General features: G+C 46.4%; 1 long non-coding RNA gene across 1 annotated transcript in view; it reads left to right on the top strand.

Moving 5' to 3' along the window:
* LOC145721927 (uncharacterized) overlaps positions 1-8,112 on the top strand; it is a 17,702-nt gene extending 9,590 nt beyond the window's left edge. Inside the window, exons 4-5 of the long non-coding RNA XR_014145951.1 lie at positions 2,408-2,568; positions 7,904-8,112. This is a non-coding gene — a long non-coding RNA (uncharacterized LOC145721927). The remainder of the gene's footprint in view (positions 1-2,407; positions 2,569-7,903) is intronic.
* The last annotated feature ends 2,699 nt before the right edge of the window (positions 8,113-10,811 follow it).

The following is a 10,811-nucleotide window of genomic DNA, read 5'->3' as shown; positions in this document are numbered from 1 at the left end:
TGATGTAAGACAGACCTGTACCTCTGAAACAAATAATACATGATATGTTTAAAAAAAGAAGAAGATAGTAGGAAGGGAAAAATGAAGGGGGGGAAATCAGAGGGGGAGACGAGCCATGAGAGACTATGGACTCTGAGAAATAAACTGAGGGTTCTAGAGGGGAGGGGGGTGGGAGGATGGTGATGGGTATTAAGGAGGGCAGGTATTGAATGGAGCACTGGGTGTTATATGCAAACAATGAATTATGGAACGCTACATCAAAAACTAATGATGTAATGTATGGTGAGTAACATAACATAATAAAATAAAATTTAAAAAAATTTAAAAAATAATGTCTAAAAAAAAAAAGTAAGTCCCAGGGCCCTCACGCACAGAAAAGAATAATTGTACCTTTTCCTGAACTTTGTTATATTAGCTCCTGAGAATTGTGGTCTCTGGCTGTCACAGCAACTCTGCACACAGCTTTTTCCCTAAAAACAAAATATGGACACGTAAACAATCTGCTCTCCACGTGACAAGTGGCTCGATCTTTGCTCAATATAAACCACATCCTGTAGGACACCAGGCTTAAAAGCCTTGGGTGGCTGTCGGGGCTCTAGGAGAAAGCAGGACTTCCTAACCTGGCTGGCAAGGTGCCCATGTAGTCCAGCCCTGCTGACCGGCTCCCGGAATCCTCGTGGGCCACACTGGCTCGGGTCCTCAGGTGCCCCCAGGTCCCTCCTGCAGCCTGGGCACACTGTGGCTCCTGCCAGGATTCCCTTCACGCTCCTCGGCAGGTCTCGGTGCACCTGGTCTCTTCCCAGGGACCCTCTGTGACGCCTCTGCTGAAGCCTGTCTGGCGGCCCCCAGCCTCACACACCTGCCAGTCAGTGTCACAACTTGGTCATTATGTGGTCATGCCTCCACGAAGACAGGCCGTTCCGTTTTCACTGCCCGTTGTACCCACGGGGGCTAGTGCACTGCTCAGCTCACTCACAAAACGGTGCAGTGAGTGAGTGAATGAACATACAGGAATGGAGGAGAAAAATTAGAAAACATGGTTATGCAAATAGAAGAAAATGAAAATCACCACTAGTTCTAACACGGAGGGATTGTTACCCACTGTTAGACTTTGTGGTCCATTCTTCTGAGCCTGTGTACCTGCACGCACCTTGTTTTCAGCTTTATTGCAGTATAATTGATACACGAAAGCAGTACATATTTAATGTATGCAATTTGAAGATTGGATACATACTTTCATGTATGATATCTATTTTATTTTAAAACGAGATCCTGTAATTAATGACTTTTCAGTTGGTGCTGTCCCTTACTAGCATGTCCTTAACACTGTCAGTAAAAATTCTGCTGTATGATTTTAAAAGATACAGAGTAACTATTCTCTGTTTAATCTACATGTTCTTTTTTTTTCCCTTTTATAAATTTTGCTACAATGGATATTGTAGCGCCTGCTTTTTTGCACCATTCTGTGATGATTCCTTTCGTACAAATTTCTAAAAATGAAATGATTAGGTGAAAGAATATACATTTTATTCTTGAAATTATTTTAATTATTTTAAAAGAGGAATATATGTGTAAAATACAAAATGCAAAAGATGCAAAAGGGAACGTGTGAAAAGTAAGTTTTTCTTCCAGCTCTGTTCCCTTGCCAACCCCCCAGAGGCGGTCAATATTGCCCCAGAGTGTGTAGATTATCAAATTGTCTAACGTTACCCCTTGTCGACACTGGCAATTGACTTCCATTTTAAATTTTTACCATTCTGAAAGGCAAAAAACGCCGCCTCATTATTCTTTTATTTTGCATTTCTTTAAGCCAGGTGATAGATTTTTTTTCATGTTTATTGTACTTTTTTTTTTTAAATAAGTGCTAGTTAAATATTATGATCCCCATTTCCAGATGGGGATTAGGGAGCAAACTCAATTGCTCACGCTCTCAGAGTTAATTGGCTAATCAGGGGCAAAGCTGAAAGTCCGTGTCTGTCTGCCTCCAAATCTCCTACTGCCTCGAGGAGTGATTCGTACCTACAGACTTTCTCTTTCCCAATTAGATACGAAAACTCTTCTCCTGTACAGACACCATGGTACCTCTCCTCCTGGCTTGGGATTCAGCAAGTAACTTTCCTGTGCGGTCCCAGCATGCTAGCACCCAGGTTACAAAGGTACCACTTAGGGGTGCCTGGGTGGCTCAGTTAGTTAAGCGTCTGCCTTCGGCTCAGGTCATGATCCCAGGGTCCTGGGATCGAGCCCCGCATCGGGCTCCCTGCTCAGCGGGAAGCCTGCTTCTCCCTCTCCCACTCCCCCTGCTTGTGTTCCATCTCTCGCTGTGTCTTTCTGTCAAATAAATAAATAAAATCTTTTAAAAAAAAAAAAAAGGTACCGCTTGGTAAATATGTTTGTTTTTTTGTGTTAGGTGGAAGAAATTGTTCAGGACTCGATTACTAGGAATCTCCAAGCCTTCTACAAAATGCTACAGTCATATGACCTCGGAGACACGGGGCTCATTGGTCGAAATAATTTCAAGAAAATCATGCGCATATTCTGCCCATTTTTAACGATCGAACATTTACTGAAGTAAGTGTTTTGGTAACGAAATTAATTCGGGTCATGTTTTTTGTCAAGTCTGTTTATAATCCTAAAACAACTTCTATGTGTGTTTGCAATATTGATAGGGAATATTGATAATTGCTATTTATTGGGTCCTTACTAACATAGGACATGGGTCGAGAGTTTGGCACGTGCTCTGTGATTTAGTTCTCACAACAGCACTCCTTTCCATGGATAAGGACACCGAGGTCTGAAGAAGTTAAGTACCTATCCACAGGCACATAGCTAGGAGGCCATGGATTGAATCTACCTCCCAGGTCTCTGTGACTCTTCTGCTCTTAATCCCGATACCAGTTTACCTCCCGGGGTGCCTGGCTGCCATCAGCCATCCTGTGGAGAAAGGCTGGAATTATAGTTGTGTTTTACTTTAGTTTAAAACTTGCCTCTTGGGGGCTGAGCGAAGCTGGAAGGGGACAGGAATCTTAAAAGAAGAGCACAGTGCCTTGAAGGCCCTTGTGAGTCTCCTGCCGTGTGTCTTGTTCACCCCGCTCACGGCTGCCCTTGGGGCACAGAGCTCACTTGCTTCCCTGTCCACAGTGACCTTGAGAACCTACAGCTTGAATCCTGCTTCCCCTGCCAGCACCCGAACGTCCTGCTGTGCGCTCCAGCTTGTCGTCCAGAACTCAACCTTACAGACTATTTGGTCCATGCTTCCCACTGTGGACAGCCATCTGGGAGATTAGATGGAAATCCATTGAATCGCAGGGAAGAAAGTTACTCTAATTCTCTCTCAGTCCTTCTGCCTGGAATGTTAAAAATCTTATATTTGTTGCTTTTGATGACATTACATTGATTTCGGGTGACACAGTTGATCTACCAGTATTTGTTGGCCACTCGAGTCTCCTTTCTGTGAATGTTCATGTTTCGTTACCCATTTTTCTTGTGGTTGGTTTTTGCAGGAGAAGAAGGGTTTACAGGAGGAGGGTGAGGCCAAGGCTTTCCTGAGCAGAGAGGCGCACAGAGCTTGGTGTTTGCATTCATCCATTTACCGAACGTTTGCAGAAAGGCCAGCTTGCTGGAGTGTGGGAAACACGGAAAGGGGGAGAGACAGGTGGCAGCAAGTCAAGAGAGAGGGTTCTAGAGGGAGCTCAGGGGGCCTCTGCAGGGCAAGAAGTGAGTATGCAGGGGCTTCGGCTGCCTTGGCCTCTGCTATGTGCAGTCAGGAGGAGGGTACCCATGGGGACAGTTCATTTACTCCTTCACTTAGTCTTTCACTCTGTGGGTGGTATTAGGGAGTGCCTACTGCATACCTGCTCTCCTACATAACCGGTTAACGGAAATCCCTTTATTTCCAGGGTGCTCTAGTGTGGGGGAAAGAGATGCAGACAAACCCAGCATGGCCTGTGAGCGCAGCTCTGGACGAACTCGGAGGAGCGCTCACTTACAGCTGGGCAGGACGGAATGTGGGAAGCTTCTCCGATGTGATGCTTGAGTCCGAAGGGGAAAGGGAAGGGCATTTCAGGATGTAGGATATGAGGCAAAGCCCAGAGAGTAGGGGCACATCTGGGGACGGGCAAGCCCTGTAGGACCATTGGGGCAGGCAGTTATGTAGGGAGGAACAGCAGGGGGATGATGCCGAGGGATGGGCGGGGTCAGGCTAGAATGGGAACTGGGGCCATTCGTCAGGGCACTGGTTCCCAGCAGCATCTGAGAATCATCTGGAGAGCTTTGAAAATCCCAACGCCCATGCCCTGTCCACAGGCCGGGCCAGGCACTGTCCCCACCGGCTCTGATGTGCAGCCAAAGTGGAGAAGCACAGCCCAGGGAGTGAGGAGCCTGTGACATGGCTTTGGATGGGGCAGGGGGCAATGTCACATCTGTGCTCTCTAAGGGTTGCTCTGGCCCCAGTGTGGAGAAAGCACTGTGACGGAAGGGGAGGGGGACAGGTGGGCAGCACAGCGGTGGCAGTGGCACAGCAGGGGGGAGGGACAGGACTCAGGGACCCTGGACATGGAGGTGGATGGGAGAGAGGGCAGCCAGAGGCTGTGTCATTGGCCAGTTAGGAAGCACAGAGGAGCCTACGACCATACCACCCTGAACGTGCCCGATCTCGTCTGATCTCGGAAGCTGAGCAGGGTCTGGCCTGGTTAGTACTTGGATGGGAGGGAGCACAGAGGAGTAAGCAAGTCGAGTGACAACTCCAGCAGGAGACTCCCAGAGGACGTGGGCACAGACGCGATTCTCTTTACGTTGACAGCCTGAGCCTTCATTCAGCAAGCGTCTATCTGGGAGCAGATAGTAGACCATCTGAGGTGAGAGGGCGGGGGTAGGACCTGGCAGAACACCACCAGCTCATCAGTGACCTGGCCGGAGGGGCGGAGAAGGTCAGGGTGATGGCCCAGAACCTGCGGTGTGGGAGCTCTGGGAGTAGGAGAAGTCAGCGGGTCAGGCAGCACACAGGAAGCAAGGGGGATGAGCACTCACACTAATCGTGGCTGTTGCCTTAGCAAGCAAGGCCTCAGGAGAGGGGCGGGCTAGAGCAGCCCCCACAGGGCGGGAGGGTCAAGGTGAACCCAGCAGGTGCCAGTGAGCGTGCAGGGAGTGTGGAAAACGCAGTGTTGAGGAATGGATCCACTCCTGAAACTCCAGTACCTGGGCTAGAACAGTGCCCGGTGCGTGCTCAGGGCTTCTTCAGTGTTTAGTGAGGGAATGAATGAATGAGTGAGGGAGTGAATGAATGAATGAATGAAATCTAGTGGATTGGTCATGCAGGTAATTGGGTATTTGAGATGGAAGCCTCTCTAATCCATTTTCCATGATGCAGCCAGGCTTATCTGTCTCAACTACAGATCTGATCATGTTAAAACCCTGCTTAAAACACCCTGGTGTCCTACTGCTGCTAGGAAAGCATCCAGATGCTTTCAAGAGTGGCTTCCCAGGCCCCACATGACCCTCACACCCTCCAGAGCTCTGGCTTTGCAGCCAGACTGCCTGGGTGTACAAATCCCAGCTCATCCCTGAACTGGCTGTGGACTTGGGCAAGTTACTTACCCACTCGGAGCCTCAATTTCCTCACGCAAACGTTACTTAAGAGAGTGCGGTAAGGGTCAAAGGAGATCCTGGACGTAGAGCCCTCCACCCGGCGCTGAGCTCAAGAAACATTGCCTCAGCTGCTGCTGTTCTCTCAGCACAGACTGAACCGCTTTCCATTTCCTGACCCCAAGCCCTCTCTCTCATCTCTGGACTTGTAGACGGCTTATTCGCTCGGTTCCAAATGCGCACTTTCCCGGCCGCTTGGCTCCTTGGGGTGGGGGTTGTTTAGCCTGTTCACAGTGGTAGCTGTAATACTCAGCACGGTGCTTGGTACCTGGCAGCATAAGGACTTCCTGAAGCAGTTAGATCAATGGCCAGAACTTCCTGAAGTGCCCCTCACTGGGTGCATTTTATAGACAAGGAAACTAAAGCAGAGAAAGAGTGAGGTGCCCCAGGTTGGCGGTTCTCAATCCTTGAATGGGCTTAAAAATTATTGGGGACCTCAAAAAGTTTTCGTTATATGGAGTGTATCTATCAGTATGACTGGATTAAAAATTAAAACTGCACATTTGAAAAAGGTTATTGCAGAAAATGAATGTGTATTTCCTTGTTGGGTTTCCCTGTAGGCTTAGGGAAAACATTGCAGTTTCAAAATAATGACTTATTGGATAAGGAGGTTACAGAAATTATAGCAGGTGTAACCAAAGGTAGCTGGTAACAAGCTAGTGAAGGTCCGTAAAGGAACTAAGCAAATCTCTGAAAACTCACTCCAGCTCCTCATTTATACTCGAAACATTTCCACAGCCTTAGAAAATGTTAGAGAACACAGCCTTCCCGAGCACACGTTCCGTCAGTGGTCACACGTCAGGTGGCCTCTGAAAAACCCACTGTGTGTGAGAGGTGCAGGGTGGAAAAGGCAAATGACTTCCTAGTATCTATATGAAAATGCTTCGGGCCTCCCTGGTGTTCTGGAAGGGGCCACAGACCACACCTTGTGAACGCTGCCTTCGCTCATTGAGGGGCTGTGACGTCTGGAGCTGATATTCCAACCCAGGGAGGCCGATTCCAGGGCCTGTACCCATAGCCACTTGTGCTCTGTTGCTTTGTGTATTCTCATAAACGTATGGAATTTTGTTTTGGTCCCCAGGCTTTACCAAGTTTGCTACAATGGGTGTGTGCAACTTTTATGATTAGAAGAATCCTAACAAATAAAATGTTGGGGGAAAAGGTAGTTCCTGTCATATTAGTGGTTGCCTACATTTTTCTAAAATATTTGCATATGCCAAAATTCCAGTATAGGTACTTCCACAACTCCATCCCAGAACTTGCCATTTTAAAAAAATTCTTTTTACATTTGTTATATCTTTATTGCAGTATTGTTTACAAACTATAAACTGCACATATTTATTTATTTGTTAAAGATCTTATTTATTTATTTGAGAGAGAGCAAGACAGAGCACACACACACACACGTGTGCACCCGAGCTGGAGGAAGGGGCAAAGGGAGAGAGAGAGAGAGAGAGAATCCCAAGCAGACTCCCCGCTGAGTGCAGAGCCCAATGCAGGGCTCAATCCCAGGACCCTGAGATCATGACCTGAGCCGAAATCAGGAGTCGGACGCTTAACCAACTGAGCCACCCAGGTGCCCCTAAACTGTATACTTATTTAAATGATACAGTTTGAGCATCTCCATCATGTGTATACATCCATGAAACCTTCACAAGTTATCAATCAAGATAGCAAACATTTTCATCCCCCTGCCCCAAGCTTCCTTGTGCCCTCCTGCTATTCATCTCTTCCACAGCCCCAGCAACCACTGATCTGCATTCTGTCACTGCAGATAAGTTTGCATTTTCTAGGGTTTTATATAAACGAAAGCATGCAAGATGTTCTCTTTTTTGTCAGGCTCTGTTCTCCAGACCTCATGATTTTGATATTCATTCATGTTGTTCCCTCTTTGCACAGCTGGTTTCTTTTCATTGCTGGGTACTATTCCATTCCTTACCATAGCTTGTGGAGCTACTCATTTGGTGGACATTTGGGTTGTTTCCAGTGTTTGGCTCTTACAAATAAAGCTGTAGATTTTGGACAAGTCTTTGTGTAGACGTACGTCTCTATTTGTCTTGGGTAGATGCCCAGGGGTAGAAGGGCTGGTTCCTCTGGGTGAGTGTATATTCAAGGAGTATAGTCGGGGTGTCTTCCAGAGGGGTTGCACCTCACCAGCAGCGGGAGAGGGCTGTAGGTACTCCCATCCTTGTCAGCACTTGGTAAGGTCAGTCCTTTTAACTTCAGCCAACCTAATGGGTGTGTTCTAATTTTTAAAATTCAGACTCTGCAGCAAGTTTCAGGATATTGCTTCAGGAAAAATCCTTTACAAGAAACTTTTGGCATGCATGGGAATTAGTGGCCCTCCCACCATCTCTCCAGTTCTTGTTCCAAAGGGTCAGCTGTTAAGTGAACGTTTTCAAAAAGAGGAACAGCTGCTGGATGTTTCAGAGAGGTAAAGCAAAACAAAATGCAAGCGCACACTGAAACCACATGCCTGTTGTGGGATAGGTGGTTAGTCAGTATTTGTTGACTAAGTGAGTGTTTTAATAGCTTATTTAAATGCGGGAAAATGGCAAACTATGAATACAGTGATGAGGGTCAGGGGAGTTGAGAGCAAGCAGAGATCTTTGGGATGATTGGGTTGACCTACTAGTTCTGGAAGTGAAAGCACTGAGGTCTGAGAGGTCTGGGGACTGGGCTCAGGTTATTCACAGACTTGGTGGCCATGCGGGGTTAAGAACCCAGGACCTTCCAGAAACAAGACAGATGAACAGAGGGGAAGGGAAGGAAAAATAAAATAAGATGAAAACAGAGAGAGAGGCAAACCATGAGAGACTCTTAACCCTAGGAAACAAACTGAGGGTTGCTGGAGGAGTGGGGGGTGGGGATGGAGTAACTGGGTGACGGGCATTAAGGAGAGCACTTGATGGAATGAGCACTGGGTATTATATGCAACTGATGAATCGCTAAAGTCTACCTCTGAAACTAATAATATACTATATGTTAACTAAATTGAATTTAAATAAAAAATTTAAAAAGAAAAAGAACCCAGGACCCTCGGCTCCCAGAGAACCTGTCTGCCACCCAACCATTCCATGCCTGCATTCACATTAGTTCTTTTCCAGAAACTTCGACTCCTTACCACCCTTTAATATTTATGGCAAAATACAGGCATTAAACCAGTTAACATTTTCTGACATGAGTGATAGAATTATTCAAATGATCACCAAATTGAATTGTAACAATAAAACATGCTTAGCAAATCTGTTAAACATCGGACTGATGAATATTCTAGCCCATCCTCATTTTGAAAAATATAGGTTTAGTCTAATGAGAAGATATTATTTTAACTTGCTGGTTCATAGCTTATAATAAATCCACAAGGAAAGGCAAAATGTAGACCTATTCAGCCGACTTTACTCTGTCATTTCCCTTTAAAAATTTCTTAAGTATAGAGCAGTGGGAATATTTTAATGCTATGCTAATGAAATTTGAATATCTGGGCATTTCCCTGGGAGCTGCTTTATAAATGGGCAGAAGGATGGTATTTTAAGAGAAAGGTTAAATATTCTGTGATGAGATGTGTCTGCCTCCTAAAACCAATGGAAGAAGTAATGGAAATTAGGCATTTTATAAAATGTGGGAATCCTGGAGAGCTCTTCAAAGCGAAGGCAGACACAGCAGGAGAGAAGTCCTTTCTCCACCACTGCCACTAGGCTCTCCTCCTCCCCACAGCTTTGGTGGGGTCCCAGAGACTTCGGGAGAGCTGAAGAAGTAATTGTTCTCAATCACACCCCCCCACACACACACATAGCACATCACATGAAGTCTAGATTTTATAAATCCGCTTGACTGTATAAATCAACTTGGAATAATTGTGAACTTCCCTTCCTTCCCACAAATGTTTGATGGCTTTTTTGGCTTAGTTACCATAAAACAGCCTATTTCATTTAAAGCTTTGTCGTGGGCTCTGACTTTTCGTTTTCCCAGTTCACACAAATACTTTTCCCGCCGTTTCTGCCCCGTCACACGCCCTATTCAGCCAGCTGCAAGCACAGTTGGAAGCCTTAGCACAGGGATGACCATATCCGTGGCCCTGAAGCTCCCCACCCTGGCCTGCGGCCCATACCAGCACCACACGAAGAGCTTTCTCCTGACGCAGTGCTGTGGGCCTCTCTGGAACCCACAGCCCCGGGCCAGTAGGAAGTTCTCAAGCCACACCATTTATCTGCGCATCTGTTTCCTGGTACGGGAGTAGGGGGTGGTGGACCTCCTTGTTGTCTGGGGTTGAATCCAAATTGGGTGAGGTCTCTAGGAAGCACTCTGCTGGATCTAAATGCCTGATTGTGATTGTAGAACCAAGCCCACTGAGGACAGAAGCACCCGGGCTAAGAATATGACCAAGGATGAAGTGATTGAAAAACTCAAAAACCATATCCAGCAGCGGGACCCAGCATTCAGAAAAACATTTCTTGACTTCAGCAAGGAACTTAATGGCAAAATTAATGTGCGTGACTTCAAGAAGGTAGGAGAATGGGTTTCTCTGTGTTTCTTTTGTTCCTGGAGAAGTTCGGTGGTTTTGTTGTACTAACAGGCCTCATAGGATGGGCAGTACATTTTCAGCACGGGGTTCATTCCCTTAAGGGCAAAGCAGATCCATTTCAAGGCATCTTTCAACCATGTAAAAGGATTCTTTCAGCCCAAAATGCCTTTGGCAACTTCCTTCAGAGAATACTTTTGGTATGGATATGGCCAGTTTTTGATACTTAAACTTTCCAAACAAAGTGTTCGTGGATGCTGTGTTTGGGCAGCTGCTGAGTACCTGGCTCCAGGCTCGGGCATCAAGTACATCCTGGAGCAGAATGGGGGTGGGCACCAAGCTGCCAGCGGGGAGGTCCAGGGATGCTGTGATAACAGAGGTGTGGTTTGTTCCTCGAGAAAGTGAAAAACGAACCTGGCAGTAAAAGTGGGAAGCTCAGAGTGCTGATGGGAACTGGGAGGTTCTGCCAGAAAGGACTCAGCTTGAAGGGTTCTGCATAGACTTCTCAAGGAATTAATTTAAATGATTGCTTAAAATTCCTGTTACGACCCCTCTAGCTAATCATCTTCAGCTATTATTTTTTTAAAGATTTTATTTATTTATTTGAGAGAGAGAGAATGAGAGAGAGAGCACGAGGGGAGGAGGGTCA

Source organism: Leptonychotes weddellii, chromosome 5 (genome assembly GCF_054177405.1).
Source record: "Leptonychotes weddellii isolate Sample4059 chromosome 5, ASM5417740v2, whole genome shotgun sequence".
Classification (NCBI taxonomy): Eukaryota; Metazoa; Chordata; class Mammalia; order Carnivora; family Phocidae; genus Leptonychotes; species Leptonychotes weddellii.
The sequence above is the reverse complement of the archived record's forward strand: the minus strand, read 5'-3'. Positions and strand labels throughout refer to the sequence as shown.